The 27,177-nt window shown below is 37.9% G+C and overlaps 1 protein-coding gene across 2 annotated transcripts in view; it reads left to right on the top strand.

Annotated features, from left to right (window-relative positions):
* ZFPM2 (zinc finger protein, FOG family member 2) overlaps positions 1-27,177 on the top strand; it is a 496,687-nt gene that overhangs the window by 354,489 nt on the left and 115,021 nt on the right. The window lies entirely within an intron of this gene.

Raw genomic sequence — 27,177 nt, forward strand, 5'->3', positions numbered from 1 at the left:
AGGGAAGTGCCAAGACCAGTTTCACTCTCCCCTCTCCCTTTTCTCTTTTAATCCCTGTGGGTCTCTGTGATTTTTTTTTTCATGGCTGGACTATAGTTGTGTCAACGGGAGACTTGTACCTTAAAGTTGGAAATGTTAAAGAAAGCTACAAGGAACAGCTTTGAGGCAAGGCTTCCAGCTTTGCCATCACGCTTGAAGAATTTTCTGTTTAATGTACTGTAATGCAGTATTCAATGGGGACACGTTTAATTGAGTTTTACACAACCCAGTTGGGAGTAGTGCTGCAAGGTAGGTGATGTCTAGGTTTTTAATCTTCCACTCCGGAGAGGCTTGTTGACGGAGAGGTTCTTTCTCTTTGCAAGAAAAAAAAAGGAAGCATGAGAAATGATACATCCGTGGATAAAACCAATTGGCAACCCCCAAAGGAATGAGGGCGATAAGGCGAATCCAGCACTTGTAAGAAATAAAAGAATCCAACTGTTCATTTAAATGAGAAACAACATCACCATGGAGGAGGCAGGGAGGCTGGGCGCAGGCGTGGGGAGGAACCCAGACTGACAAACAGAACCAGTGATGCAGGAGGAAGGAATTTCAGCAAACAATCGGGGGCTTGTTCGGGGGGTTATCAGGAAAGATACTCACTGGTGTGTATTTTTCAGAGAAATAAGCAGGAGAACAGGCATTTGTGCGTCAGGAACAATGAATCCCATGGCAGAAGTGAGTAGGGAGGGAGCTATTATCACACAGACAGCACTTAAAATAAATCACCATTTTTTTTCCCCCTCAAGTCCTAACCTAACCCCTGCATCAACCTGGGTAAAAATAGCCCCGGACCCTGTCAGAAAGACAAAGTAATACCTTATATATCAGCTCCACGGTATTAAACTTTCTTAGCTCGGGCAGCCCGTTTTCTCCTTTAGCAGCCTAAGCTGGCAAAGGCTGGAAGCAGCTGCGGCACCCGCGGACAGCATTTCTGTTTTGTCTCCGGGAATTTGGGCCTCATGTGTATGTAGCTCCATAGTTGGTCCAAACAGAATCCTTTCCAAAAAAAAATTTTTTTTAGTGTGTATCAACTTTCTGGTCCGTAGCAGAGAAAAATTAGATAAAGAATTACTGAGTGTACTAATATGTTGACAGCATCCATTTAAAAAGGAATGCTAGGTACCCTATCGCTTCTCCTTTTACTGACTCTTTTTGGGGCTGTCCCTTTTAATGCTGTCTCTAATGGGGACGGCTGGTTTTACGGGTGCCCGTGAGCCCAATCCCATTAGGAAAGAGTGCTCATGATAGCACAGGTTTCTGTGAATTCCTGCGCTCCACCTGCAATGAGAGACAACACTCGAAGAATGTTCTGTGCTATCTTTCATCAGTGTTTGTGGCATGCAGATAACTAATGCATTGTTGCCTGTCAGGATTGTTGCTAATTTAGGGCTGCTGACAGGGTGCCTGGTAGTCTATTCTTTAGTATGTTATTACCATGGAAAGCATGGCATTTTCACCCTTTAAAATTAATTGGTTTTATTCAACAGCTATCTCTAGTACTAGGCACCAGGAGTAACATGGGGAGAACCATTTGGACTCTGTTCCTGTGCTCAGGGAGTTTACAATTTAGTGAAAGGTAATAAGATAACTAAATTGTTATATAACACTGATAACTATAACATTTTAAATAAAAATTTAACTTGTAATTGGGACGTTGATAGTAAAAATAAAATGAAAATAACTTTTGTTTCATTCATAGAATTGACCTCACAGCACTTGGATCATCTTATATAAATCACTTTCTTTGTTGCCTATACTCATTCAGTAATTGCTATGCACCTGCTGTGTGTCAGGTATAATTCTAGCTGCTAAGTGTCGAGCAGTGACCGAAGTAGGAACATTTCTGCTCCTTTGGGACTTTTTAACAGTCTAGTATTTTCTCAATTTTTACTGGAACCTTATTTAATGGCTATTATGATGATGATATTGCCTAACATTTTTAAAGCATCTTTTACTTTACAAGGCACTTTTGATTTCTTACTTCATGGAAAAAAGTCTGAGGACCCTGGTTATAGAAACCACCTAACCTAATCTGATGACAGTTCCAGTGATTTCAGTCTGCAGAGAACAAAGCAAAGGAAAGTGCTAGAAATTATTAGGCTAATGTAGAGCAAAATATCCACTTAATAAATAAAATTATTTCAATAAGTTTATTATACAGGTACAAAAATGATAATGGTTGGATTTTGTGTTTACTTTAAAACAGCACTGTCTCAGATTTTTTTTTTCACCTGCCACTGAGATAACCCCTAGTTCTGATTAAATCATAATTTCATATATAAAGTGACAAAATGTTTGCAGTCTCTGTCCAGGGATAGTTTCAAGACTCATCTATTTTTGTGAAGAATCAAAACCAATCCTTAAATGAGACAATCCACTAAAACAGTGGTCCCCAACCCCCGGGCCACGGACCGGTACCAGTCCGTGGGCCATTTGGTACCGGTCCGCAGAGAAAGAATAAATAACTTACATTATTTCCATTTTATTTATATTTAAGTCTGAACGATGTTTTATTTTTTAAAAATGACCAGATTCCCTCTGTTACATCCGTCTGAGACTCACTCTTGACTCTTGTCTCATAAGTTCGACAATTATATTTAAAAATATCACAGTTTTTACGCCAGTTGCATAATTTTATTTTGTGCATTTATCTGTCCCACCCTAAAGGCCAGTCTGTGAAAATATTTTCTGACATTAAACTGGTCCGTGGCCCAAAAAAGGTTGGGGACCACTGCACTAAAAGAAGGGTCCGCAGCCTGACCAGGCACTGGTGCAGTGGATGGAACGTCAGACTGGGATGTGGAGGACCCAGGTTCGAGACCCTGAGTTTGCCAGATTGAGCGCGGGCTCATCTGGTTTGAGCAAAGCTCACCAGCTTGGACCCAAGGTCACTGACTTGAGCAAGGGGTCACTCAGTCTGCTGAAGGCCCACGGTCAAGGCACATATGAGAAAGCAATCAATGAACAACTAAGGTGTCGCAACAAAAAACTGATGATTGATGCTTCTCATCTCTCTCTGTTCCTGTCTGTCTGTCCCTATCTATCCTTCTCTCTGACTCTCATTATCTCTGTAAAAAAAAAAAAAAAAGGTCTGCAGAAAACTCAGTTTAAGGTTTGTCTCGCTTCTCGCACAGTGTTTAAGTGGGTGAAATTTTGGGAACCAAACAGCGTTGGTTCAAATTCTGGCTCTGGTTCTTATTACCTGTGAAGCCTAAAGCAAGTCACCTGTATTCTCTGACTTGATATTCTCCATATAAAATAGAAGAAAGCCAATCTTATAAGGTCATTTTGTGTATTAAATGACTACATATATAGAGAGATCTCAAAACTGTGCTTGGAACATGGTAAATGCTATGTAGTTGTGAACAAATGCTGACTTTAACAAGTTTCTGCATGTGTATCATTGCAATAGGAATCTAAGCCACAGAGAAGGAAGCATAAAAGCTCGACATGCAGGAAGCTTTTAAAGTGAATTGTATTGTTAATTACTAACATTCAGAGTTGGTGTTCTTTGAATCATTTTGTGTCGATAGGCACTATTAGGTTCAGCCACAAACCTCCAGACATAGTTGAATTATGGGTATGGGGAAGGGAACTGGGAGGCAAGCCCTGATGGGGAGAACTGCCAGCTCACAAATCTCCCCATCGGCTCTGTTGTTTCCTGCTTTCTTTTTAGAAAAAATAAGACATTAATAAAGCTCATCTTTTTGTGATAGAATCTAGAAAGTACTTGGAGAGCTATACAGCATCTCAGTGTCTGGATTAAGTGAAGAATGGTAGAGATTCTTGACATTTTGTCTCATATTAACATACTACTCCAAAAATAAAAAAAAAATAGCTTCCTACCACAGTGATTTTGTGTAAGGTTCTCAAAGAGCATCACCTACACGATTCTGATAGACGTTCAGTTCTTCCCTCCTCTTACCTCCCCGTGTCCCGTACTCACATGCTCCTACTGTGAAAATCACTGTGTAGGCTGTGTGCACTTAATGTAGCTAGGTCACCCCATCTGTGGGTGGTCACAGAGGCTGGCAGGTCTGAAACTGTGGTCCACTGACCACTGGGGGCCCCAAGACAATTTCCAGAAGATCATAGGGTCAAACTGTTTCCATAGCATTACTGAAACGTTATCTGCCTTTCCCACCCTGTTAACATTTGCAAGGATAGTGCAGAAACCATGGTGGGTAAAACTGTTGGATTTTTGGTATAAAGGCAGTGTCGCCAAACTGTACTGGAGTCATTGTATTTTACCACCAGGCACTCAAAGTTGAAATAAGCAAACAAAAAGACAATGCTACTTGAAGATGTTCTCAGTGAATCAGTGGAATTTATTTGATTAAACCTAAATCTATGAGTGCATGCCTTTTTAAGTTTGTCATGACAAAATAGAAAATATACATGGGGCACTTTTGTTACATATTGAAGTACCATGGTTTTCTGCAGAGAAAGCACTTAGAGCAGTGGTCCCCAACCCCCCGGCCGCGGACCGGTACCAGTCCGTGGGCCATTTGGTAACGGTCCACAGAGAAAGAATAAATAACTTACATTATTTCCGTTTTATTTATATTTAAGTCTGAACGATGTTTTATTTTTAAAAAATGACCAGAGTCCCTCTGTTACATCCGTCTAAGACTCACTCTTGACGCTTGTCTCGGTCACGTGATACATTTATCCGTCCCACCCTAAAGACCAGTCCGTGAAAATATTTTCTGACATTAAACTGGTCCGTGGCCTAAAAAAGGTTGGGGACCACTGACTTAGAGGATTCTTGAATGAAAGAAAGAATTAGCCACTTGTTTATAGAACATTATCTTTGCTGTAAAGAATGTCTGACAGACCAACTATGCTATTTAGATTTGAGAGTTTGACAGATATTTTCTCAGAAATAAATATTGCTTCAAGGAAAACAACTGACAGCCTTTATTGCCAATTGAAAGTCAGGCTTTCAAGCAAAAATTAGAATTTTGGAAATTCATGGTGTCTACCACTGTGAGCTTGACAGCTTTCCAATACTTAATAGATCTGATAAGATCAGTGGCGGTAGTCAAGAATGTGATTTTTTGATGTTCTGTGATGAAATGTGCCAACATTAAGATGATTTGTGTAACTGAGTAGACCAATATTTCCAAAATAATCAACATATAATGCTAATAAATTATGCATTGATAAAGGATCCATTTTAAAAGCAACACAGATAAATGGATTTAAAGTAACACAACAAGAAAGGTTTATTTATGTGGTATCAGATTCCATACTCCAATTCACTGTTAGGAAGTTAACACTTGTTGAATTTTGGTGTAGTATCAAAGAATTCCCAAATTATCTATAAAAGCTACTAAAATACTCCTGTCTTTTCCAACTACATAAGGCCAGATAGTCTTTATATATTTCAAACAACACAAAATAGGCCAGCAGACTGAATACAGAAGCAGAAATGAGAATCTAGCTGTGCTCTATTAAAGCCAGACATTGAAGAGATTTGAAAAATGTTAATACAGTGCCACTCCTCACTATTTTTGTTTTGAAAATATTTTCCATTAAAAGGTTTTCCATTTTCCATTAAAGGTTTCATTTTGCATAAGGATATTGTGTTTATTTTAAAATGAAAAGATGAATATTGTACACATTTCTTAGCTTTGATTTCAATGTTGTGATACATATCAACAGATAACTCATGCAAACCAAAGGTCTTTAGGGTGTTCAGTTCTCAAGAGTGTAATGGTGTCCTGAAACCGAAACGTTTTCAAAACACTGAGACTGATCGCACAGAAGGGACCCAACAAAGGTTAATTTACAGGCTGCTCCACCCAGGCATCAAGGCCCAGACAGATAGGCCATTGGCTTCTCTCGGAGCTGTATACCTTCAATAGCAGTTGCCAAATTGGGAAAATGCTCAGCTAAGCTTGTCCCTCACTTCCCCTTCTGATCTTTACAAGCCTTTACAAGCTGTTCTCTAATTCATTCAAAATAAAAAGGATTTTTAAACATGTGCTGGCCTAATTTTAGATGAAAGTGAAATGTCAATTAAGAAGTCTAATTTAGCTCTAGCCACTAAATTAGCTTTTCCTACCTTGCAAAGCAGCAGACAGTGTGAGGCAGACATGGAAAAAGATGACTGAGCTGACATTTCGGTGTGCCAGCTTTGCTGACCTGAATTTTCTTACAACAGGAAAAAGTACTTCAAACAGTAGAATTATTTCTTTTCCTTAAGAAAAAAGATAGTGGGGTACCTTCTTTGTCCGTATCCATTATACTTGTTCCTCATTTTCATAATTTTAAGAATTGCTTATGATGGAAGCCATGGTTATAAAAGTAACTAGATTTGGACCTCCTTAGGTTTTAAAAGGTTCACATGAAATTTTTTTTTATATTTCCTCAAACCTACTAACTTCACCAAAGAAAGAATCATAGTGAGTATTTATATATGTACTTAATCCTCAGCAAGAATGGTTTGTTTCCTCTTTTCTTAACCCTAAATATTGCATTACTCATGACATGAAGATGACATTAAGTTCTTGATTAAAGTTGGTTCTAAAAGAATAAGAATCATATTGGAACTTTTTTTGGATTCCATACACCTAGCAGAGTTCAGAAGGTCAATCAGTATGCTTTATTTTCAATGAATGAGCAAATCGGTTAGTCAACAGAAAAGACAGGTTCTGTGAAAGACCAAGTTCTTTAAATATTACATTTTTTATATCCATTATTCCAACAACTTCAAGACCATATTTGAAATGGTTTGGTACTATAGGATAGAGAGGAAGAGTAATGAACAGTTCTATAAATGCATGCTTTATTCTTACTGTAACTCTGTTGCAGGCAAATGTTATATTCTATCCTGGGAACTCTTTGGAGAGATTTAGTGAAAATGAAGCCATGAAAATAATACTAGACTTTCTATGAATATAGGCAATCATCAGTAAATACATATATATATATATATATATATATATATATATATATATATATATATAAATTTATTTCAGTTCTGTTTGCACTAACATTCTCATTACTTTAATTCTCATTTCTGAATCCACAAGATAGTCGAATTTTTGCCTCATCTCCTGGGCTCACCCATGTATGCATTTTTTAAAATAATGGTTTTTTTTGTTTTTGTTTTTTTATTTTACTTATTTATTTTTTACAGAGACAGAGAGTGAGTCAGAGAGAGGGATAGTCAGAGACAGACAGACAGGAACAAAGAGAGATGAGAAGCATCAATCATTAGTTTTTTTTCATTGCGCGTTGCAACACCTTAGTTGTTTATTGATTGCTTTCTCATATGTGCCTTGACCGCGGGCCTTCAGCAGACCAAATAACCCCTTGCTGGAGCCAGCGACCTTGGGTTCAAGCTGGTGGGCTTTTGCTCAAACCAGATGAGCCTGCGTTCAAGCTGGTGACCTCGAGGTCTCAAACCTGGGTCCTCAGCATCCCAGTCCGACGCTCTATCCACTGCGCCACTGCCTGGTCAGGCAAAATAATGTTTTTTGTTTTTTTTTTTTTTTCATTTTTCTGAAGCTGGAAACAGGGAGAGACAGTCAGACAGACTCCCGCATGCGCCCGACCGGGATCCACCCGGCACGCCCACCATGGGGCGACGCTCTGCCCACCAGGGGGCGATGCTCTGCCCCTCCGGGGCGTCGCCATGTTGCGACCAGAGCCACTCTAGCGCCTGAGGCAGAGGCCACAGAGCCATCCCCAGCGCCCGGGCCATCTTTGCTCCAATGGAGCCTTAGCTGCGGGAGGGGAAGAGAGAGACAGAGAGGAAAGCGCGGCGGAGGGGTGGAGAAGCAAATGGGCGCTTCTCCTGTGTGCCCTGGCCGGGAATCGAACCCGGGTCCTCCGCACGCTAGGCTGACGCTCTACCGCTGAGCCAACCGGCCAGGGCAAAATAATGTTTTTTAATGGTCACTTTGGGACATATGCTTAAAAATACATATAATGGTAATTCTGATAAATTAACAGAACACCATTAGGAAGTTTTCCTTTGTTTTAATTTGTCTCTCTATTTTAAGGAGAGCAATAAAGAGAGTATGTGTGTGCGCACGTGTGTGTGTGTGTGTGTGTGTGTGTGTGTGAATAAATACTACTTTGTAAAAACTGGTTGAATCCATCATTGTATTCATATTTAGATCCATCAGCTTAGGATCGAGGTTTTTGATAAATGTGATGGGGTCAGTAACCATAATCCTCTTACACTCCTTCAGGCAATATTTACAAGTATGAGTCTCCTCTCTTGTGAAGGATGTGGGAGTGCAGCTCTCAAAGCAAAGGTCTTGCAAACACACCCCTATGTCACGGCTATGTCATCCATGATAACTTTATCAGCATTGTCTTCTTGCCACTCCCATCCAACTAGCCACTTTTTAAATCATTGGGAAGGAATGGTGACAAATAACATTGCATAAAATCGCTTTTCAATTGAGCTCTTATTCACCGAGAATTTTGAGAATACTCAAACCTATTTGAAAGGTAAATAGAGAAAGCAGGAGAAGTCAGGGGCAACATCAGCAAGGAATGACAGTACATTTCTAAAAAAGGCTAGAGCCCAAAACAAGCTGAATTTGATTCTTTTATTATCTCAGAAAGAGAGCTTATTTTATTATTTACCCCGTGCCTTTTAAAGATATCTGCATGTAATATAAACATACGAATATCCACAACAGCTAAGTACATTGTGAAACAAAACAACAAAGAACAACCATGAATCCACCATCCAGATGAAGAACTAGAACAATGATAATTCATCCACGTGTGTCCTCATCCCGGCATATCCACCTCTTAGAAATTTCCCCTTCCCTAGTGACGAACCTTCCTCCTGACTGTTTTGACACGTCATCCCCTTTCTTTGCCTTTCAAAAATAGCTTTATTCCTTGATTTTCCTAAATGACTTATCTTACACTTCTTAGATTGTTCAGTATCTCACTGTTAGTATTAAGAAAAAAAGGAAGCTACCTTTCAAATTCTTTGTAGTATAGATTTTGAAAATCCTCCTTTTGTGGGTTGTCAGAATTTATGGATCATTCCATTAGCAATTTACTTGCTTCCTATAAATCTTGGAAAGACCAATCACATTTGGAGATGAAATAATAGTTTAACATTTTTGTTTTTTTTTACTTTTAATGTTTTCTTTCAAATCATTGTACTCTGTTACTACACATTAATATTAATTATAATAATGAAGTTGTTAGAGGTCTTACTATGTGTTAAACAATTTTCTCAGCGCTTTTCCTATTTGCCTATTTAATCTTATCAATAACCCTGTTGCAGTGGGCACTATCACTATCTCTGCTTTATAGTTGTGAAAACTGAATCCCCGGGAAACCAACTTGCACAGAGAATATATCATTGGAGGCAAAAGAGTCATCTCTTAATCTCTTGGTTTTAGTGCCCCTGTAACTGATTTAGAATTTTATTCCCTCTTACATTTATGCCAAAAAGTGGCCTAAATTGGCTGTCTAAATGAATACTGTTCTTTAGAAGAATGAGATGTTCCTCAAATTGATTTGTGGCAAGAAGCAAATAAGACCTTGTGCATTCTAGATATTTTTAGAATAGTTTATTCTGTCTGTACCATTGTCTTTCCTTATTCATACTTTATATATTGATTTGATTTTGTACGTTAATAAGGCATTTTAACATTATCTTGTATTAGTCATCTTTAAATTTATTTTTGATATTCTTTTCATGTATTTATTCTACCAGAAAAGTAATAAATTTTTATTGCAAAAAACCATACTTGATGGAATTTTTCTTAACATTGCCTACGTTTATATATTAATTTGAAAGCAAATTGTAATTTAAATATTTATTTATTTAAATGTAAACTCTGATTTCTATCAATACATTTCTTCATACTGCTCAGATATATACCTTGTTAAAATATTTTTACATATTAAGACGTTTTGTTATAATTGTGAGTTAAATTTTGTGGCAATTATGTTTTACCCTAGTATAATACGTGAGAGCTACTGAGCTTTAAAATAATCTTTATCTTATATTAATAATTCTCTAATTATTTCTAATCTGTAAATAATGACTGTACAGTGACCTTTCTTGTGGTACTACAATTCTTATTTTGTTTCCTGCCTTAATATGTTGGCTCCAATTTCTATAAACCTTAAATTAACATTGCCGATAGGGGAATTCTAAAAATGTAAAAAATATTTTTAATAAAAATATAGGGCATAGCCGGGTGGTTCATTAGATAGAGTGTCGTCCCAGCACACTGAGGTCATGGGTTTGATCCCCGGTCAAGACACGTACAAAAAGCAGTCAATAAGTGAACAACTAAATGGAACAACTAAGTGGAACAATGAATTGATGATGCTTCTTTCTCTGCCTCTATTTTGCCTTCTATCTCCTTCATCTCTTTCTCTCTCAAATCAATGGGTAAATTTATTTATTTTAAAAAAAAAGGAAAATATACAATTAATGTCATGTACCAAAGAATTCATTTTATATAGTTGTTCAACCAAAGCTCTGTATTTCAGGTGAATGAGAGTAAGACACCAAAGCATGGACATTGATTTTTCTATTATCAAACTGGTCTGGACAAGATACATTTTTCAGGAAAAATTGCCATGGAATGTGTCTGTTTCATTGCAGAAAAAAGAGTTTTTTGTGTAACTCTTATTCTGCATTCAGTTAATGGAAATAACACAAAGGGCAACTTGTTTAAGTTAAACTCTCCTTGGAGCGAACCTACTATTTCACTGTCCAACTAGGAGAGAAAGTGAAAGAGGGGTTGAGAAGAGGAAAATTTATGCCTGGATGAACTCAAATAATAGTTTTTCGTATTCTGTTTTAGTTTTTTAAAAAGCATACAATTTTCTCTCTTGCTTTTTATTTTTTTTTTACCAACAATGCTTATATATATGCCTTGTCTAAAGTTCATAAAAATCAAGTAATATTTAGTTAAAAACAACAGCTCAACAAAGATTAATTTCTTAGTAAGCAAATAATTAAATTGAAAATGAAATATATAATCTTCAAAGTCAAAGCCAACAGCCCCTCACTATAATACATTTTAGATTATTCCTGTTGGCATGGCTGTCACATAAAATTCTGAAATGTTTAAATAATCTAATGTAATGTCTATGAGGACTGAGAGTGACTCTTTCTGTGACAACACATTTTATGCCTCTGTTACGGCTTTCCTAGCCACGAAAAAAACACAAGACAATGCATTTGGGTTTATTTCTTCATTAAAACCATTGTAAGACAGTCCCTATATGATATATTGTATATTATTGGAAATAATATAATAATAAGAGTGCAGACTTTAATTTCATGCACATCAGTGTTCAGATACTTGGTTCACCATTAGCCAGCTATGTGACATTGGGCAAATTATTTAATTTTTTCCCAAGCCATGTCAGGTTATTATGAGGCAATATGTTTTATTTTGGGTTCCATAAATGTCAGTTGCCATGACAATGGTGGTGATGATGGAGATGATGATGATGATGTTCATTTGAAAGTTCTCTTAAATTGGACTCCTCTTAGAGAGTTTATAGTTGTTATATACAATATTTTATGTAAATATTATACAGATCTATTCTGTAAAGACAGCATCAATGTACCAATTACCTAATTCAAATCAAATAAACCACTAAAGAGCATATAGTATTATAGAAAGAATACAGAATCGTAGGTCAGGAGGTAAAAGTATTAAGATGTAAATTTGCTACTTCTCAGTTGTCCAAGCCTCTGTTTCTTCATCTGTCTTTCCTACCTTATGTGATTTGTTACTTTTAAGATCAACTGAGGTAATATATATGAAACTTATTATGATTCCGTATAATATAATTTGAATATATTTCTCAAAATGGTGCGTGGAGATTGAAACCCATTTTATGATATTGTGCAAGAAACTATCAATATTTTTTAAGGCCTTATTCTCAAATGATAACATAGGTAAAACGCACTCTAAATTTTATATTATATATTGATGCTTTTCTTAAATTTTGTGAAGCTAACCAACTTGAAACAAAATAGTTTTAATTATTTTATCACTCAGTATTCTTTATTTTTATTTATTAAAACTGGACATCAGAAAAAATATATATACGACTGTCATATGTTAATCCCTTTGATAACTACAAATCTTCATTGCGTGAATTGGCAAGTCCTGCTGAAATGAAATTATTTAATTAGGTATATTGTTATGTTTACTTTTCTACTAAAATTTTTTTATTATTCACTTTGTATAAAACATCTTCCAGTTTATTATATAACTGAATCAAGCTTTCATCACTAAGAAAGTGTAGAGAATGGTGAACACCCTTACCTAGACTAGTAATTATCTATCTGCTCCTATAAAGCTCCTTCACTAATATTCTAAAAGCATAACTTCCTAACTTTCTGTTTAAGAAAAAATACAATGATTTTATTGCTATACTTGTCTTACATTCTACATTATTCTCAGAGAGTTTATTTAGAGTGAGAGAGCATTCCCTTAACTGAAAAGAGCCACTTCTTTCACAGGTTTATTTCATTCCCCTTAATGAAATGTGTGATGACTCTGTGTCAGGGAGTTAATGATACTCAATAAGGAGAGAATGGGAGACCTGGGTACATGAATTATGCCTGTTCTTCAGTTCTTTTCAAAGAGGAAAATGGAAAGATCCCAGAGCATCACACTTATTATGATATTAAAACTACAAGAATCTCATCAGATAAAAGAAATATTAAAACGAGACCCTCTGTCTAAACACTCATGTCAAGAAAGGCAGTTTTAGTTATGCAGTGGTGTAGCATTTTGTGTTTTCTGCAATAAAGCCATCAGATCAATAAAAAATTATGTAGCAGATTATTATTACACTGTGCTCGCCATAGCTCTAATCGTAAATAATACAGCAGTTATCCTGGTTATATTAATTATAATTAGAATGCAGATAATGCAGACGGTCTTTTATTACTAGAGCCAAATCAATTTTCCAGTGTTGTTCAATGCAAGGTCACACAAAGTTGTGGGAGCTTTTGGACTTCTTATGAAATGGCCCGCCTGCCGGTGCAAGAGAGGGTTTGGCTCAGCTGTGCAAGACGCATTGACTGGGAAGATCATTGAAATAATTACAGCCATGAACCCTTGCCTGTGATGGCAGAATTTCATTTTATAAAGTAAGCGTAGCTGTAATCCAGCCTCCTTTATGGTAGAAAGCCTCATCAATCTTTCAGAGGAGGCCAAGTCTTGTGTTTAGTGGTAAAGAGGAAATCAAAATGGATTCATTTGCATTGTTCATTTCTCCTCATTGCTTTTCTGTTCCATACATTGGTATCATATTTTTTAATAGGCATTCCATAGGTAATCATCTTGTAATGATAGAGGGGAAACCACAGAACCACAAACTAATAGAAATAGATTCAGTGTTCAGTGCTGGTGGATGGGATATAGGTTTGATTTTATACACTGTTGTCTGAGCACTTGCATGAAATTCAAATTTAGTTGTTCAAAAAGAGGACATGAGCGAGAAGAAAGCAAGAGCATGTGAGGGAGGTTCAGTTCTGAAGAAAGCATTTTACAGATGCCTTTGCCTTGGTCAAGGGGAAATAAGAAATGTAGGCGTCAGTGCCTACAGAGCTAGGGACTGTGGTACAGAATAAACTTACAATGTCTAGATACCAGAAAAGGGCTGAGTGGTAATTGTTTAGCATATCTACTGGGATGAGTTAAAAACTTGTGTGTTACTGGTATTTCCCATTTCACAAAACTCCCTTGGATGGTACAGCTACAGTCTATCCGGGTCATAAACTCAAGTGCGCTCAGGCAGGTAACTCATAGAGTGGACTGGACTGGGTGTAAAGTAATAGAACTAGTAAAGAATGGCTCAGAATGTAAACTGGAAAATTCATAGCTGGTATAAAGGCATTGGTGTTCAAAGTTGTTTAATCAGTGCTCTAATACATCTTTGGGACCAGGGTGGCCCACAGATCATCAATATCTGACCCTCTGGCTAGGTAGACATGTTTATTCTATTGATAATTAGGAAACTTATGCAGCCAGGCCATTAGGAAACTTTCCTCTGAGAATTTGATAAAGTCGGGAATATTAACAGAAGTGATATTACCAAAGGTAGAAAATGGGAAAGGCATTCCAAAGAGCAGAGTCAAGAAGCTATAACCAAAAGGGAGCCAGGCTGCAAGCTGGGACTCCACTCCTGAGAAAAGAACTGCAGGCAGTGTGGACTGGGGTTCCCGCTTCGGTTCCCAGGACCGCTCTGAGGTCCTGGACTAGAGCACTGACCTCAGCAAGCTGCTTCCTTAGAGGCTGGAGCATCAGGGTGAGCAGTGGTCTCTCTGCAGGACAGGAGGGGTGGCATCCCCTTTGAGGTCTCACATCCTGTGGATGAAGGTGAGATGTAAATAAGCAAATAGCCAAGTTTCAGAGGTAGAGATTGGCAACAGGAGGGAGCTCTGAATGTCCAGTCTTCAGAAATAAAGAGTAATAGAAAACCCTTGGCTACCATGTATTAAGTTTATGAACTCACACTCTCGTAGAGATTTTACATGTACTGGTTTTTGTGTTTTTTGTTTTTTTTTAATTTGTCACAATCTTTCAAGAACTAGGTACTATTGCGGTTTGCATTTTCTAGATGTGAAACTGGGGACTTTCTAAAGTCACACAGTTAATGAAGCAGAAGGTAGAGCCAGAATTCTAAAGGTTTTTCTGTGGCTTCAGGTCCCTGCTCTTAACCGTTATACAGTACTGCCATTGGGCTAGCAAAACGTATAGAGATTTAAGTTATAGGGCAAAAGCGATTGGATCATTTTAGACCTCTCATCTAGGTACCATGTTTTCTCAGAATATGAGACCAGATAAAAGAATCATCTCTTTTTAATGAGCAGCAGCCACGTATGATCTCCTGGTTGAACCTGCATCTTCAACTTTTTTTTTTTTTTTTTTGGGGGGGTGAGAGACAGGGAGAGAGAAACAGACAGACAGAAATGTCGAGCTGCTCCTGTATGTGCCCTGACCAAGGATTGAACCAGCAACCTCTGCGCTTCCGATAACACTCCAACCAATCGAGCTATCCAATCAGGATGTTATTTTATTTGTTGATTGATTCTTAGAGACACAGAGAGGAAGGGAGAGAGGGGAGGGAGAAGGGAAGCATTCATTTGTTGTTTCACTCAGTCATGCGTTCCTTGGTTGCCTCCTGTGTGTGCCCTGACAGGATCAAACCCACAACCCTGTCTCCTCAGGACAATGCTCTAACCAACTGAGCTAACCATCCAGGCCAAGCAACTTAGCCATTTTAACCATAACATATTATATAATACATATTTTAAAACCACTAAGCTTAAAAACAGTTTTTGTTCCAACTAGAAACTTTGGCCAGTTGTTTTTAAAAATTGAGTTGTGAAAGATAATCTCTTTTTTTTATTTTTTTGTATTTTTCCGAAATGAGAAGTGGGGGGTGGCAGACAGACAGACTCCTGCATGCACCCAACCAGGATTCACCTGGCATGCCCACCAGGGGGCGATGCTCGGTCCATCTGGGGCATTACTCCGCTACAACCAGAGCCGTTCTAGTGCCTGAGGTGGAGGTCATGGAGCCATCCTCAGCACTCAGGCCAACTTCGGTCCAATGGAGCCTTGACTGTGGGAGGGGAACAGAGAGTTAGAGAGAAAGGAGAAGGGGAGGGGTTGAGAAGCAGATGGATGCTTCTCCTGTGTGCCCTAGCCAGGAATCAAACCCAGGACTTCTACATGCCAGGCTGACGCTCTAATGCTGAGCCAACCAGCCAGGGCCGTGGAGGATAACTTAAGATGGAAAATAAAGCTCTTTGATTTACTATTATATAAACAACTTCAATTGCAGCATTGAAATTTGTATCATTTTTTTCTCAGCCTGTTGGCTCAGTGGTAGAACATTGACCCACCGTGTGGATGTTCCAGCTTCAATTTCCAGTCAGGGCACACAGGAGAAGCAACCATTTGCTTCTCCACCCTACCCCCTCTTGCTTTTCTATCTCTCTCTCTCTTTCTTGTCCTCTGTCCCTTCTGCAGCCAGGGTTCAATTAGAGTGAGTTGGCCCCGGGCACTGAGGATGGCTCCATGGCCTCTGCCTCAGGCACTAAGAAGAGTGCAATTGCTGAGCAATGGAGCATTGCCCAGATGGGCAGAGCATCACCCCCTAGTGGGCTTGCCAAATAGATCCTGGTCAGGGGGCATGCAGGAGTCTGTCCCTCTGCCTCTCCACCTCTCTCTGGAAAAAAAAAATTGTATCATTTTCAAAAATGTCAGTAATACTTTTCTTTCTTCTCCTAAATCTTCAGTTTTATTTTAACACATGGAAAATAAATTTTAGTTCTGAATGTTTCTGACCTGAAGTGCACACTACCCAGTATTGGACTATTTATTTATTTTTAAAGAAAAAGAAAGAGGAAGAGGTAGAGGGAGAGAGAGAAACATCAGCTTGTTGTTCCACATATTTATGCATTCATTGGTTGATTCCTGTATGTGCCTTGAGTGGGAATCAAACCCACAACCTTGGTGTATTGGGATGATACTCGAACCAACTGAGCTACCTGACCAGGGCTGGACTATTTTGACATAAGCATCTTTTTTTTTTTATCTGTTTTGTTAAAGAAAGAAATTGGAACCTCTGCATGGAAAAATAAACTGTTGGGTATTCCAGTGTTTAAGAAGAAATATATTTAAATTTATAAGAAATTTTTGAAAATATCAGTATGGCTAAATGTATAAGAATGAATGAAAGGTGGAAGAGAATAAATTTTGTAAGTTAAAAATAAAGAGAAATTTAATGATTCATTGTCAAGAAATAAATGTCTTTACTAATGATTACTTTCTAAAAAATAGGAGTTGACATAGATTATCTGGAATTAATGGATTTCTGTGAATGAAATTTTAAACTAGTGAAAGTGTCTAAAAGACGCCTGAAAGCATTTTTAGCAAATTTGAGTTTAATTAACATAGATTTATTTCTAAAATCTGAAAACTTATTAAAGTAGTGTAAAAGAAACCAAAATGAATTGTATTTTCAATACAGAAAGCCTGTTAAAGATATATCATTTTTCTAGTCAAGGTATTTTCGATATTTCATATTGAATCTCTGTTGGTTTTCTCCTCTTCTTGCCAAAAGGAAAACACAAATTTCATCAAGTTCGCTCCGGGAAGATTTCAAGTTTAATTCTGTTCTGATACAGTATCTTTAAAACTTTTTGTTTGAAAGTGTATTTTCTACTATGAAATCACAATTTGTCTTTAAAACAAAGGTAATGATGGCTAATTCCTACATGGTGCTTTCTGTGGACGAGGTCTGGGCTGTAAGGTCTCCATGAATGTAAACTTATTTGGTCCTCACAACAACTATTACGAACAATAAGGCAACGGAGGCACAAAGAGGTTCTGTGTGAAGGCCAAGGTCACACAGCAGGTGAGTGGTGAAACGGGCTTTGAACACAGGCATGCCCACTGCAGAGTCCATACTTTTAAATCCAACACTATTCTGCCAAATCTTCGCAGTAAGATATTGTTAACAATCAAACATTTCTACCCAATAAACACGTGTCTCTAGTGTGTTTACCTTTTTCAAAACACTATGAGTTCCATGATCTGTATCATAGAAGTTTATTTGTTTGTTTGTTTTAAGTAGCTCTTTATCACAGAGGTACCTTGAGTATGAACAGACTCATGAATTGCTATGGTAACTCCCAGTGCTTTGAATAATAGGATTTGGGAATTATTTTGAGTGCAAAACAGACGGGGGAAAAAAAAAAGTCTAAATGTGACCTTGTCAACGGAATTAACTTCTAGGAGATTCCACTTTAAAATGATATGTCTGGCATTATCGTTTTCCTGCTGAAAACTGGGAAGCTTTCCAAATTTTAACTTACATAGTTATTGTACTTCTAAATGAGAAAAGTGACTTTTGAGGTGCTTTCTTTTTCTCGAATACTGTAATAGATGGCTCTGTAATATTCTATGCAAATGGCCAATGTTGTTATTTGGCGCTGCCTGTAAGAAGTGGCCAGAAACTGCACATTTTGAGGGGCTTATAGTTTAATTATTTACTGTGTAGTTTATGTGTTTTATCCTGCCATGACTACTTCCCACTGGCACTTTTTCTTTTTTCCAGTTAAGTTCTCTATACCATTTTCCTCCTCACATACTGACCCTTCTAGTCATTAGTTCATCGGAGGCGCTGAAGTTTGCCACAGAATTAACTCCACATTGAAAGGAAGATGCGGTATTTCTTCAGTAGGACATCGGGCTTCTCTTTTGATCATTTTGGTCACGCCTCTCATGCTTTCCCATATTTTATTACAGAGACGACATGACCGTGGGGTTTATCTCATTGGCGGCTAGTCCTGTGTCATCACATCTCTAGCAAAATCACCAGAAAATCGTGTCATCCTGCCCTTTTTTCTCCCTCATCAATTGCCTGTGTCGGTAATAGGGAAAATCGTTTAAAAACTAGAATCTAATTGAGTCCATGAGGTTGACCAGCCTCCTGAATTTCCATCCTGCACTTAATTCATTGTCTCTATTTAGAAATGGCCCTTGTGCCTCCTGGTCTCAACAGAGAGCAAAAGGGACCATCTGGATGCCACATACGAGGAAATCAGACATCTCTAGGTTAAATCCTGCCCATAAGGACAATTTCTTGTCAGATAAGCCGCTGTGTACTTTGTCTGATAGCTAACAAAATTACAATATGGTAATTTTAACTGGAAATTGTCCATTTTTGTCCTCTGGTTTTCTCATTTATCCCTTTTGGTAAGCACCCTGTGAATTCTCCTCCTGCGCACTAGCTGCAGCCCCCAGCTTGTGACAGTCACGCTGTGGCGACTGAACTGTCTGGACAGCAGAGTGAGCGGTGCCAAGGCTCAAGCATCATAATGCAGTGGGGGAAGCACATGTTGTCTAATGGAGCCGTTTCATTTCTCTCTGGTTTCTAGACGCACCACAAAATAGTCAAGGCAATGAAATGACATGGAAAGAGTAATTGGTGAGTTTTCAGTCACATCACTGCCACTTGCTAGCTATGTGACTTTAAGCAAATCAGTATTGTAGAAATATGAAGCTCATATATTTTTATTTATTATTTTTTCAGTTATTGTATAACTTTTAGACATACAGCATAATGGTTAGAGATTTATATATAACTCTCAGTTTTTGTTGTTGTTTTATCTTTATCATTCTTATCTGTGGAATGGGACGTCTTTCCTCATTTGATAATCAGATAGGAACGTGTACATCAGAGGAGTCTATTTGATAGCCTAGTCTCTACGTGTACATTTTTCATTATTGCCATGATTTAAAAAAATCAGAAAGTGTTACATAAGGCATCAGGATTTCTAGATTGTGTCTAGATGCAAGGTGATTTGGCAGCACAGGTCTCCTATTCCCACATGACGACAAAACACCGTGAAGGAACCCCTTCTCCTCTAGGTAACTGTCTGCTACAGCTCACTTCAGTCCCCATCTGGAGTGCTGGCATTCCTGTTGCCTGTTTAGTCCTTGTAAACATTTGAGTCAGCCACCTTTGATGTTTGTAAAAGAATATTTAGGTTTCGTTGCAACATTCTTTATTTTATTTTATTTTTTGGAGAAAGGTGAGAACTGTTTGCTTTCTCATATGTGCCTTGATAGGGGGTGGGGAGCTCCAGGTGAGCCAGTGACCCCTTGCTCAAGCCAGCAACCTTGGGCTTCAAGCCAGTGACTTTTGGGCTCAAGCCAGCAACCTCGGGATTCTGAACCTGGGTCCTCCACATCCCAGTCCGACGCTCTATCCACTGCACCACCACCTGGTCAGGCTAGTTGCATCGTTCTTGACAAACACACTCAATTTGGAGCTGGAAGACCAGCTTTCAAATACCCATTCTTAAACTTGGTAAATCATGGCTATTTACCAGATGATAGTGGTTTTCCTGTGCATTAAACCATAACAGTAGCTACAAAATGTAACTTTGTCCAAGATATTCTAGCTGATGCTCTCCAACTTGACAAAAATAAGAACTTATCTGCTGAGATCAGTGAACAGTTTGTGGTTCTTTATTGCTAAAACCACTGAGGAATTCTTTACTTAATAGTAACTTTATTGTTCATACTGTTGGTTATGAGATATAAACAGACATGTAATAGATGGGAAAAGAATTTCAACATTGAACTACTATTTTGAATGCCTTTCCTGAATAGTTCATATTCCATGTTTTAAAAAAATAAGTGATACGACTTTTAATAAAAACTATTATTAACTAAAAGCACTGTTGAGTAGGGCATTCTGCAATAATGGAAATATTTCATTCTGCACCATTCAATATGGTAGCCACAATCATGTGTGACTGTTGGGCATTTGACATGTAGCTAATGAGATTAAGAAACTAAATTTTAAATTTTAATTAATTTAAATAAATTAGTCACATATGATTAGTGGCTATTGTACTAGCACAGATTTCTATAAAGTTAATTAAACAAATAAATAAAAATAGGAAACATTTCAGATGATAGTAAGTACCGTGTAGGAAAAAAAAGGCCAGAAAGGAGATCATGATGTGGCTTGTGAAACCTTTTAAATCTTTTTGTGTTCTGATTTATTGAGGATTTATAGGATGCTTGCCTGTGTTCTCTTTGCAATCATAAAATATTTTTTACCTTAAAAAATTAGAAATATTTGCAATTCCTTTTTTTTAATCACAAGGGATATTTTTGTGACAAACTTATGAGGAACAAATTTGATTTTTTCCCCCAACAATGCCTTGGTGTCTATGTTTATTTTAGTTTAGTCAGTCTTATAGCAGTTTTTCCTTATCTATCATGTGTTAAAACCAAATGGAACACAGATCGCAACTTTTGCATTTCACTTTTGGGAAGTTGTTACATAGTCTAACTCAAGTAAAATATATATATATATATATTTTAAAATGCCTTTATCATCACAAGATTGCCAAGCAATTGATATATTTCTGGAACTACATCTTTTCAAAAGTAAAGAAATGTTTCATTTGGGGGCATTAAGATTCAATACTTCTTAAAAACAGACAAAAGCAAATTTAGATTCATTGAACTCATCATACTTGAAATAATACAGAGAATTCTAATATATTTAAAGAAAATAGACTCTGAAAGGAGCTTCATGAGGCTATATAATTTTATAAATATTAATGTAGAAAAACCATTTTTGATTGGGAGCTATACTGAAACTCAGACTGGGCCAACTGGGAAACTAGAATATCATAGGGATCATACTACTAATATATTCTTTAAACTTTGATTTTTTATCGTTCTGTACAAAGGAGCCCAAAGCACTTCTGTATTTTATCTCATTTGCCTTCACAACATTCCTGTAAGGTAGGTAGAGGCAATGGTAATTAAAGATTAGATGTGTCAGTTTTTTATTGTTATGGAAACGTATTAAACTAGAATCTATTCAGCCTGCCAACCAAGACAATTAAGCACTAGTTTCACTTATCAAAGTACCAATTACTTGATTTTTCTTTGTTACATTGTAATTTCTTCTCCATTTTCTCTAAGACTAATACTGCATTTAATATAATTGTTATGTTAAAAATTATAAGTACCCTAGTTATACTTTTTTTTTTTTTGTATTTTTTTCTGAACTTAGAAGTGGGGAGGCAGAGAGACAGACTCCTGCATGCCCCCTACCAGGATCCACCTGGCATGCCCACTAGGGGGCGATGATCTGCCCATCTGGGGCATTGCTCCCCTGCATCCAGAACCATTCTAGTGCCTGAGGCGGAGGCCATGGAACCATCCTCAGCACCCCACCAACTTTGCTCCAAGGGAGCCTTGGCTGCAGGAGGGGAAGAGAGAGATAGAGAGATAGGAGAGTAGAAAGGGTGGAAAAGCAGATGGCCACTTCTGTGTGCTCTGGCCAGGAATGGAACCCGGGACTCCCACACGCTGTGCCAACGCCCTACCACTGAGCCAGCCAGCCAGGGCTACACTTCTTAAGAACAGTGTTTTGGGAGGCTTTCTTTGTGGCATTTCCTAAAGACTTTTCTGTGACTACCAGTTCAAGTTCATGGTCAGGGAATTAGGATATGAAAACTAAGTGCTCATTTCTTCCAAGTCAGCAGCATATGTTTGAGACATGGTAGGTAAGATACTTCCAAACATTTGTTTTACCTCATTTTTTTTCTTTGCATGCCTAAGTCTCCAAAATTATACTACAGAGTACAAGCCTACTTTTCAGACAAGTAACTACTCCCTATTATTTTACAACATTTTAACATTCATATTTAGCATATAATGATGTGAAAAAATTGTTAAATCATATAGGTGGTGATCATGAGAAGATTCAGTTAGGAAGTTTTCCTACCGAAAATCTGTCACATCATTCATCTTTTTACTTTCACTGCTTCTTGTCAACTTTCAATTTGTTATTTACAATCTCTACCAGTAACCGGGAAAAAAATAGTTCCTTCAATTTATGCAGCAGAGACTGTGAGCTGCTCGTCAAAATCTAGGCTCCCCTTTTCTTCCTGAGCACACAGCTGGACCAAATTGACCAGCCTCCCTTGTCATTAGATGCAGGCATGTGACTGGTTTGCCAGTGGAATGTACACGGGCTGTGGGTACCAACTCCAGGCCACATGCTCCTTCGTGTTATTTTCCTGTCTGATGGGCTGAAGTGGAGATAATGTCCAGGAGGACTCTGGAAGACACATGCTGAAGACATCAGAGTCTCCATCAGTGTAGGTCCTCCCATGGCCCTATGGAGGAAGGTCATGCTGCCACCGGGCCCCCTCACCCCCTGTGCAGTAAATGAATAAGCAGTCTGTTGTGTTTAAGCCATTATCCACCTTGGGATCTATTTGTTTTAGCAGTTAGTCTATAATAATAATTACACTACTTAAAGTGAGCTTTACTACAAAAATATAAATATGCAAAAATAAAAGCTTGACAGGTGAAGTAAATATAAAACTACTGGTAAATATGTTTTCAATTAAACCTCACTGGCCACAAACTACTAGAGGAGAATAGAAAAGCTAAGAAGCCAAGGGATTATTTACCGGCTTAAAATGGTCTAGACATTGTGAGCAAGATGTCAACTTTATAAATAAGACCCAGATACATGATATATTTATATATTTTCCTAGTCCTCATTTCTCCTCAGTTTGCGTTCAGTTAACATCAAGCCGTACTCAAGTATCTTGTCTAATACTGAGATTTCTGTGTAGACAGTTTTTGGAATATATAAATGAAAAGAAAGGGTGAAATATGAAAAATAGATTTCAAAATTGCAAACAATGACACAGGAACATCAGAAGAAAGTCGGATACTGAACTGGAGTTCCTGAACAGGAAGGAAATTAGAACATGCTTATAAGTGGCATGTTGAATTAGAAATATTTGAAATTTAACTGCTTAAGGGATGTAGCTTGAGAGGATCAATCAAGGATTAGGAACATAAAAAAGAACACATTATGGAAATGGAGAAGGGAAAGAAATAAAAGAAGAATACGTAGTGTGTTGAATAGAAACATTTAATCTCCAAGGGCCAGAAAGAGCAAAACGGAAAATAAAGTTGAGTGAATTAATGTTGGCTAAAAGGGGTAAGTGGAATCAAAGGGCTCTTACAATTATATCAGGTGAAAAAGAAACAGTAGAAAGTAGGATCCATAAATAACCTGAGAAGTGGATTAAATCAATAAAGTTTAAATGGTTCAACTTCAAAATGTCTAACTAAAACAATGAAAGTTATAGAAAATTATTAAGTTATGAAGAGCCTATAAGTATGGCTAGTGATAAAATTTAATAAAAGAATATTGAAATTATTAAGTGAAAGTTGATCAGGAGTTCTGATGAGATGTATTATGAGGATCAAAGGTTACTAATGAATTTACCAGCCTCTGAGACTTACTTATTTAAACTCATAGGTGGTGAAGAAACTAACAAAAAATGAAAGGCATAAGTAAACAAGCAATCTTAAAAATGTAGTTTTATTAATCATGAAAGTTATTACAGCTGCCTTTAATCAAGTGAGAAATAACAAATTAAGAAAAGGTTTCGATGAAAGAGATGATGACAGGAAGTCTAATGACAAAAAGTAATACAAATTTTTGATTAAGTAATTTAAAATTTCCATAACTATTTGATCTATATGCTACTCATAGTTTCTTTTGTTAAAAATCAATTTAGTAGCATAGAAAATCAGTTTGAGCATATCAGAATAAAGATGTTACATATTCCCTTGTATATTTTAAGGTATATATATTTTAATTGATATTTTCTTGGTTGAGACAATAAACTTTGTTCTTTATGAATACATAACACTATTTTAATTTTCTATCATGTATAGAGAAAATATGGATTACTCTTAGAAATATTTTAAGAACTTTCAAATGTAAGGTTTTTAAAAAGAAGCATATTTATAACCAATAATGATTCATCGTTGTTTAAATGGGTTGCCTACATGGTGGTTTTATACTATCTATTGTCCCTCTTTACACCAACCTGTTTTTCATTCTTCCTAAGGGTCAGACTTTGTTCTGTCCATGCTTTTGCACATGCTGTTCACCCCGTGGACTTCACTCCCTCTCATCACCCACCTCCACTTCTCTCCCTGATCTAAGCACTTTCTACTATTCCTCCATGGCTCAAGCAAAGCATAACTTCCTCATTGAAGCCTTCTCCAGTGAATGACCTCAGCCAGGTCAAATAACATGTGTTACAGCCAAACAGACATCATATGCTTTTTGAAAAAGAGAGACATAGATGCTATCATTGTTTCAGTTGAAAGGGATCTGAGAAGTTAATCTAAATTTATATCAAATGTTAGAATACTTTTCTATCCTTTATATTGATATTTTCTTCATGGACATGTTAATAACAATAAACTCGCCAATTGTAAGAACTTCATCAGTTATAATAAACACTAAATACATATAAGCATTGCTTCTGACACACAGACAAATAATGTACACTTCAGTTTTTAATCCTTCAATGAAATAATTGGGTTATTAAGATTTGCTTATTGCCTGACCAGGAGGTAGCGCAGCAGATAGAGCCTTGGACTGGGATGTGGAGGACCCAGGTTCAAGACCCCAAGGTCGCCAGCTTGAGCGTGGGCTCATCTGGTTTGAGCAAGGCTCACCAGCTTGAGCCCAAGGTTGCTGCCTCGAGCAAGGGGTCACTCAGTCCCCTGGTCAAAGCACATATGAGAAAGCACTCAATGAACAACTAAGGTACTGCAACGAAGAATTGATGCTTCTCATCTCTCTCCCTTCCTGTCTGTCTGCTTATTAAGATGCTTATAAACAAGAAGTTCTTTTGAACACAGTTATAGCTCTGTCATCATTGCTGGCCAAAGCTATTTAATCAGAAGCATGATTAAGTCCCTGTTGGTGTTGGTGATAGTGGTGATAATGAATAATGAAGACAATTTTGTAATAAACGCTCTATCATAGAATTTTTTGCATAGAATTTTTTAATGATGATTAGATGAGAACTGAATACTCTGTTCCGATATCCTTTTTAATTTCAGACGTGTGTATAACTAAGTAAATTATGACATGGAGAGACATATTTTCCTCTTCAATTTGGAGACTTGTGCAGTTGGATGGAACAGCATACTGCAGTGGTCTAGAGGATGCAGATTAAAAGAAAGAAAAGGTCCAACACATGATTCATCCCATCAACTTGTTGATCCTCCTAGGTTTATGCTTCCAATACGACCTTTAAGTCATTTTGAGACTAGCAGGCAAGAGCATTTCCAAGTGCTTAGCAATCTTCATATCCCATTGTTGGTCAAATAAGTTTGCAAATAATGATATATATGTTTGCTCACTTATAGTTTGCATTGGGTGTAGAAGACAGGCTGTAAATAGGCAAAGTCATTATAGCCTAAGGCTTAGTTTTAAGACTAAGCCTTTCCCACCCTTTTGATACTAATATCTTTTCAAAACTAAGCTTTTCCCCACACCCTTGACTGTTGCATGATGTGGGGTGGTGCACTCTCATGAGGAATCCCATTATGCCTCAGATAAGTGACTTTGTATCAGAGAATTCCTTGTTTGTATATTGGATTAAAGGTTTTGATTTCTACCCTATAAAATGGGGTGGAGGAGCCCATTCTGGAGAAGAGCAGAGAAAGGCCACGTGGAGGAGAGGAGAAGCAGCCAAGATGGTGGAGTGCTGAAGGAGAAGCCAGTTTGTGCAGAGTTTGTGCAAAGAGAAGAAGATGAGGAACAGAGGTGAATAAAGCTGGTGAGCTAGAAACCTTTGATTCTAGGAAACTTGAATAAGTCAGTGGCTTTGGGAGCCCTGAATGGAAAGGGAAGTGTTTTCCCACTTTGTGTATTTCTTTTTCTTTTTCTTTTTTTTTTCTTTTTTTATTTTTCTGAAGCTGGAAACGAGGAGAGACAGTCAGACAGACTCCCGCATGCGCCCGACCGGGATCCACCCGGCACGCCCACCAGGGAGCGATGCTCTGCCCTCCGGGGCATCGCTCTGTCACGACCAGAGCCACTCTAGCGCCTGGGGCAGAGGCCAAGGAGCCATCCCCAGCGCCCGGGCCATCTTTGCTCCAATGGAGCCTCGGCTGCGGGAGGGGAAGAGAGAGACAGAGAGGAAGGAGAGGGGGAGGGATGGAGAAGCAGATGGGCACTTCTCCTGTGTGCCCTGGCTGGGAATCAAACCCGGGACCCCTTGCACGCCAGACCGACGCTCTACCACTGAGCCAACCGGCCAGGGCAACCACTTTGTGTATTTCTTGCCCGCCGGGTGCGAGCTAAAATTAAAGGTAATGGTCCACTAGTTCTTGTTTCCGTTGTTTCATTACTGTCTGAATCAAATGTGAACCTGCGTGGGCCAGGCGGCTGTGATGGTGGCCGCAGCTACTGGCTTTACACCCGTGTTATTACAGAATAGCAAAAAGAATAGGAAGGAGCTAGTATGCAAGAAAGGCACATGACATAGACTTCAACTAGGAGACCAGAGAGGGATTCAAGTCTCCACTTTGACACTACCCAGCTACCTTACCCTGAATAAGAGTTATCTAAATCTCATCTGTAAAACATAACAAGCTTGGTCTTCTCATCGAGCATTCATTAGTTTCTATTTCATCCAGTTCAGTTTCAATTTACTGATCAGCAATATGTCCTGGTAATATGGTTAACATTTCAGCTTTTACTAGTTTA

The sequence above is a fragment of the Saccopteryx leptura genome, chromosome 3, assembly GCF_036850995.1.
Source record: "Saccopteryx leptura isolate mSacLep1 chromosome 3, mSacLep1_pri_phased_curated, whole genome shotgun sequence".
Taxonomy (NCBI): domain Eukaryota; kingdom Metazoa; phylum Chordata; class Mammalia; order Chiroptera; family Emballonuridae; genus Saccopteryx; species Saccopteryx leptura.